This window comes from Otolemur garnettii, unplaced genomic scaffold (assembly GCF_000181295.1).
Source record: "Otolemur garnettii isolate 467f Iridium unplaced genomic scaffold, OtoGar3 scaffold00079, whole genome shotgun sequence".
In the NCBI taxonomy this organism is placed as follows: domain Eukaryota; kingdom Metazoa; phylum Chordata; class Mammalia; order Primates; family Galagidae; genus Otolemur; species Otolemur garnettii.
In genome coordinates this window covers 3,006,683-3,013,754 of record NW_003852474.1, presented here as the reverse complement: position 1 = coordinate 3,013,754, position 7,072 = coordinate 3,006,683, and positions in this window count along the sequence as shown.

Here is a 7,072-nt window from a genome sequence, read left to right as displayed (position 1 = left end):
AACTCCTGGGCTCAAGCAAGTCTCCTGCCTCCGCCTCCCAAGTAACTGGGACTACAGGCACCTGCCACAACACCCAGCTATTTTTTGGTTGTAGCCATCATTGTTGTTTGGCGGGCCCGGGCTGGATTCGAACCCACCAGCTCAGGTGTACGTGGCTGACGCCTTAGCCTCTTAAGCCACAGGCACCAAGGCCTTATGTTTGTTTATAATTGATGTATTCACCTGGATGATGTATCTGCTCCATGTCCTAGGAGCCAGGCTTCTGTCTGAGCCCTTTCTCACCATGGTGGTGTCCTTGTCCTCAGAGCTCATAGTGGCTTGTCCCTAGATCTGTGTTCTAAGTGGCAGAATTGACAAATTGATCAAACAAGGGAATAAAGACATATCTTCTCCCTTTCAGAATATGACCTAGAAGTTGCACACTGGCTGAAATTTAGCTACATAGCCACACCTAGCTGCAAAGGAGGCTGAAAATATGGCCTTTATTCTTGGCAGCTATGTATCTCGATAAAAGCCAGAGACTCTGTTCTTATGCAAGCATAATAATTTCTGCTATGTTGTGTTCCTTTGTCCAACCCAAAAGTCTTTATATGACCTTCTTCTACTTGGAATACACTTGCTGATTTCCCAAGTGATAAAATCTGGAACTCTTATCTGGACACTGCATTTGGTTCAAAGTTTCAGAGCCTCTCAGTGGTGCTAAGTTCCCTCCATTGGGTCCAGATGCAGAACTCCTTTCTGGGGGGTGCACAAACTAGGAGACAAATTATCTATCCCTGACAAATACAACAGAGGAGAAGAATCAGAGTGTTGTGAGTCAAACGTGTATTCCCAATATTCCTATGTTGAAGTCCTGACCCACAGTCATTCGGAATGCAAACTTATTTGGAAGAGTCATTGCAGATGTAATTAGATAAAATGAGGTCATACTGGCATAGGGTAGGCCCTGATCCAACACGACTGGTGCTTTTATAACATGGGGACATTTGCATACAGACACACACATAGCAAGAATGTCCCATGAGCAGGACAGACATGACTAGGAGCACAAAAGATTCCCATCAAACCACCAGAAGCTACAAGAGTCCGGAAACAGATTCTCCCTCTCCACCTCTATAGGAAACCACCCTGCCAACATCCTGATCTCAGACTTCCAGCCTCCAAAATTGTGAGATAATAAACCTTTGTTATTTAGCACACCTTGTTTGTGGTACTTTTTAGGGCAGCCCTAGTACCCAGAGTAATTGTAAGAATACCCTTTGCCACAATTTGAAAGTGAAGGATGAAAAATGTATAGTGGTCACTCATTCATAAAAGAGTGTTATGCTGACTTCCATGTGTCAAGGGCAAAGCCTATGTGTGCACATGTGTGAGGCTCCATCTGCAGCCCCAGCTCCTGCTCTCCGGGAGGAATGCCCCTGCATCCTGTCTTCAGCATGGCAGTGTCTGGGATGAGCATCAGCGAGTGTGTCCTTGGTGGCTGTTCAGCTTTCTCAGCCCACTTGCTGCCAGTGTCATTTCAGGGACCCAGCAGTGGCTCCGGAAGTTGAATGGTCACAGGTTTGGTGGGTTAAACATCTGACATCTTTAAAAAAACACTTACCCTCAAAACCTCACTCATCTCCTGATCTAGTTGCTTCTGCTCAGTGCCATATGCAAGTAGCTTCAGCCAATTATCAAAAGTCTAAACCTGAAGGCTTTGTTTTTTTAATTTATTATCCCCATGTCCTATCCACAACTTCTTTCAACTTAATGACATCAATTTGAGACCCTCTGAAATATCAGCCTTAAGAAAAAAAGCCATATGCTATTGATCTAGTGTTTGATACTGGACTGGTATTTACTCCTCTCCTCCCCTTCCCTCCTCTCCCCTCCCATCTTTCTGCCCTCCCCTCTCTGGCCCTTCTCTCCCTTCTCAGTCACCTCTCTCTTTTGCTCCCACCTCTTTCTACTCTCCCCACTACCCATTGTCGGGCAAAAAACTCTCAAAAACCAAAAAACAGGGGTGCCTGAAAAAAACTTTGGGTCGCAAACTTATCTCCTCCTAAGCCTGCAGCTTTACTTATAATGGTTTCATTCTGGGGCAAAGAAATGGGTGGGTTTTTAAAGCAGTCTCTCAGTCAACCTACATTTTATGCTACAGATACTGAGCCCTGCCCTTTGCAAAGCAAAATCCCCTTCCATCACTGCTTGCCCGCTGAATGTCTCTGGCCTGAGTTCATCTGTCCTTTTTACGCCTTTGCAAGAAGCAGCCAACATCCACCAGAATTCTCAGTGTCCCCTAGAGCTAAGGTTTGGTCAGTTTGAGATCGGACTCCCAGGTTATAGCAAAGGACAGTTTTACCAGGCATTTTGCCGTACCATAAAAAGAGACACTGGCCCTACAGCCTGTAATTTCTGAGTCTTTAAACTGGCTTGCACTGAAAAGTCAATGCCACATATTTTAGGTACTTCCCGTATCAAATTCTGTTTTATTTGGATGTGATACACATATGTAGATGTATGTGAAAGGGATCTAAAATAAATGTGAGTTCAAGTAAATAGACATTTATTCTCTTATTCCCACTTATGCAATGATCAGTAGGAAGGTGGCCTGGGGCTGCTGTGGGGTTCAGCTCCCTTAAGTTATTCACAGTTGTCTAGTGTCTCCAGGATGTCACTTTTGGCTGTATGGTCCAGGAAGACTTTCTTCACATCCAAGTTACTTGCAGCAGGCTCAGGACAACTTAGGAAGAAGGGCGCATCTCCTCTCTTTAAGGACTCTGTCTGGAACTTGCACCTACCATTTTTGCATTCATCTTCTTGTCTAGCACTTAGTCAATGCTACCCCTAGTTGCTAGGGAGGCTGAGAAATAGTCTCTACTCCAGGAGATAGTGGACTCAGCTGAGCTTTGTGGGGGCGGGGGGGAACCATAACTAAGAGAAAGGAGAAGAGACACAATGCGGGTGATCAGCTGTGTCGCTGAACAGCAGTGACAGAGGCAAGGTAGCCATAGTAGGAAGCTGATGGCGTAGTCTTCAGAGGTCAGTGCTCAAATGGATGCTATGTGCACGAAAAGGATGCCATCAAAAATCACACCAGGACTGGAAACCACTCTGGGAAGATGGCAAAGTAGGAAGCACCAGGAATCCGTCTCTCCACCTAGACAGCAATTGCAGTGGCAGAATCTGTCTGAGGCAACTATTTTGGAACTCTGGACTATATTCAAAGGCTCACAACTTCCAGGAGAAAACTTGAACAGTAAATTGTGGTTAGTTTCAATCTATTTCAGCTCATAGACACCATCCATCCCCAGTTCCAGGGCTGGCAGCCATACGTGAGTTCATGTAACAGCTTGCCAGCATCTTGTGGTAGACTGGGTAGGTAACAAGGACCCTGTCCTCCAACAAATTGGAGATCTGTGTTCTGATTTCTGATTGCTGCTTCTGATTTTGGAAGCCCAGGCATGTAGGCAAGCAGTCATTGTTACATGCCCCACCCTCCCCACTGCCAACTATTGCAAGCCCCTTCCCCTCTGACTGAAGCAACTACCATGGGATTTAAAGGCCAGTGCCCATCCCACTTCATTGTTTTCTTTTTTCCTCTTTTAGGAGCCAAGCATTTAAAGTCTAGGACATTCTAAAACAACCATATAATTGAGAATTCAGAAAGTCATAAAGTGCATCCCCAGGGATAGATGCAGGCTTTAAAAAAGACCTGAAGTTTATACCTCTTCTTGATTTCTGGTACAGAGACATCTTATGATAATCAAAGAACAAAAAGGAAATAAATAAAAATCAGCAAACCCTGAGGAAGGAGGGAGCATCTGCTTTTCAATTACATTACTAGATTCAAATGTCCTGTTTTCAATTTTTTTAAAAAAAAATCACAAGGCATACAAAGAAATAGGAAGGTATAACTCATTCAAAAGAAAAAAAACAACAAAAAGTCAACAAAATGATGTATCAAAGTAATAAAAAAAATCAAAGAAACCAAAAAGACATTCTGGAACTGAAAAGAACAATAATTAAAATGAAAAAATCACTGGAGGAATTCAAAGGCAGATTTGAGCAGGCAGAAGAAGAAACCTGGTGAAGTTGAAGATAAGGTAATGGAAATTATTAAGTCCAAAGAACACAAAGAAAAAAGATGAAATAAAAGTGAGCAGAACATAAGGAACATTTGGGACACCATCAGGTAGCCCAATATACATGTTGTGAGAATCACAAAAGGAGAAAAGAGAGAGAATGGGCCAGAGAGATTATTTAAAAAAAACAATAAACAAAATTTTCCAAAATTTGATCATACACATGAATATAAATGTCCAAGAAGCTTAGTGAACTCCAAGTAGGATGAATTCAATGAGACTCACAACAAGACACATTAAAATCAAGATGCAAAAAGCCAAAACAAAATCTTGGAAGCAACAAGAGAGAAGTAATTTCTCATATACAAATATTCTTCAATAAGATTATCAACAGATTTCTCATCTAAAAACTTTAAAGGCCAGAAGGCAGTAGGCTGATAGATTCAAAATGCTAAAAGAAAAAAAATAACTGTAAAGCAAGAATCTCATTTCCAGCAAAAATGTCTTTCAAAAGTGAGGAAGAAATTAAGACATTCTCAGATAAACAAAAGTTGAGGGAATTCATTACCAAAAGACCTGTCATGCAAGGACTGCTGAAAGGAGTCTTTTGGGTAATTTAAGAGAGTAATGCATTTTTAAAAACCTGTTAGGTTAAAAGTTAGTAGTATTATAACCCTGGTTTATAACTTCCATTTTGTCTTCTACATGAGTAAGAGATTAATATATTTAAAAACTTAATAGTTTAGAATTTTGGAGACACAATGTAATTTTGTAACATCAATAACTGAAAGAGCAGGTGGCACCCATAGCTCAGTGGGTAGGGCACTGGCCACATACACTGAGGCTGGTGGGTTTGAATCTGGCCTACGCCAGCTAAAACAACAAAGTCAACTGCAACAACAAAAATAACTGGGTGTTGTGGCGGGCGCCTGTAGTCCCAGCTACTTGGGAGGCTGAGGCAAGAGAATTGCTTAAGCCCAAGAGTTTGAGTTGCTATGAGCTGTGATGACATGGCACCCTACCCAGGGTGACAGCTTGAGCATCTGTCTCAAAAATAAATAAATAACTGAAAGAGGGTAGGAAGGAACTATATACAAGGTCTAACAATTAAGTTCACAAACACATCCTAGAAGAAGTGCTACATACCTCATTACTGAATATTACTATGGTTAACTTTAAAGTACTGCCCTTGAGAAGCTATGCACTGATGCCAGTGCCTAGTCCACATTTCAGGGCAATTTTGGAACTCTTTCTGGAATGACCCTCAGAGCTGTCTTTGTATGGCACACAAAAACGCACACCAACAATAATGAACACAACTCAGCAAGACAGCACCATAGATCAACATGAACACAGCTATAAGACATTAATATACCTTGGTTATGAAACTGTACTGAGTTGTTTGTACAGTGCTGCCAATGTAAGTGCATGGTGGCATGTTCATGAGATTAATTGATTAATTGTCAGACCTTGTAGGATGACAGCTCTGACGGCCATTCCAGTAAAAGAGCATCAAAATTGCTCTGAAGGGTGGACGAGGCACTGGTGTCAGCCTTCCCACAGGGAAGGTGACCATAGTAATACAATGAGGTATGTAGCACTTTTTCTAGGATGAGTTCACAAACCTAATTTTGAGACATTGTGGGGCAGAGTTTTTGTATGTTATTGGAGTTAAGTCAATGTAAGTTAAAAATGGAATGTTATAACATTTGAGAGCTAAATGTACTCTTAATGGTAACTACATGTTAACCACAAAGAATATAGCTGTTGAGTATACACAGAAGGAAAATGAGAATGAAATTCAACATTTTACTGGAAAAAAAAAAATCAACTAAACCCCAAAGGAGAGAGTAAAGCAAGGCATGAGGGACAAAAAAAGCTATAAGTCATATAGTAACAAATAGTAAAATGACACCAGTAAATCCCTCCTTCTCAGTAATTACTTTAAATGTAAATGGATTAGACTCTCTAATCAACAGAATAAGATTCTGTCTCCAAAAAAAAAAAAAACTAGAAAAAAGAAAGATTTGCAGAATGGATTTAAAAACATGTGATCCAATTATGTGCTATCTATAAGAGATTCACTTTAGATTTAGAGACCAAGAGGTTGAAGGTGAAAGGATGGAAAGAGATATTCCAGGCAAATAGTAACCAGAAGAGAGCAGGAGTGGTTACAAATAATCCAGCCACAAAAAGACGAATACTGTACGTTTCCATGTATATGAAGTACCTAGAGTACCCAAATTCATAGAGATGGAGAGCAGACTGCTGTTGCCTGTGTTGAGGGGAGGAGACAATGGAGAGTTAATGTTTAGTGGATACAGAGTTTCAGTTTTGCAAGATGAAAAGTGTTCTGGAGACAGATGGCAGTGATGGCTGCACAATAATGTAAATATACTTAACACCACTATGTTTAAGAACTAGGTACTTAAAAATAGTTAAGATGATAAATTTTACCACAGTAAAAAATGTATAGTTAAAAAAATTACACCAAGAAAGGGAGGGGAGTGGGAAGGCTTGACAGAGGGAGGGTAAAAGGCAGGACCACACCTAGGGAGCATGTGACAAGGGTACAAGTCAAATCTGTCAAGTGTAGAACATAGACGTTTTGGCACAATAATCAAGTAAATGAGGTGAAAGCTATGTTGATTGGTTTGATGTAACCACATCAGATTGTATAAAAAAAAATCAGCACATTGTAGCCCACATATGCATGAATGTATTCATGATCTATGTGTATTTGACTTAATAAAAAAAAAAACCAGACTGTCTCAGGCAAGCTTCCAACATATAGATGGTACAGATTTTGGATTCCTAGAAAAATGAGAAGCCATTGACCAATTATAACTAGTCTAGGAACATGATTATATTTATTTGAGTTTTGTTGTTGCTATTGTTGTTGTTGTTGTTGTTTTTTTTTTTTTTTTTTGAGACAGAGCCTCAAGCTGTCCCCCTGGGTAGAGTGCTATGGCATTACAGCTCACAGCAACCTCCAACTCCTGGGC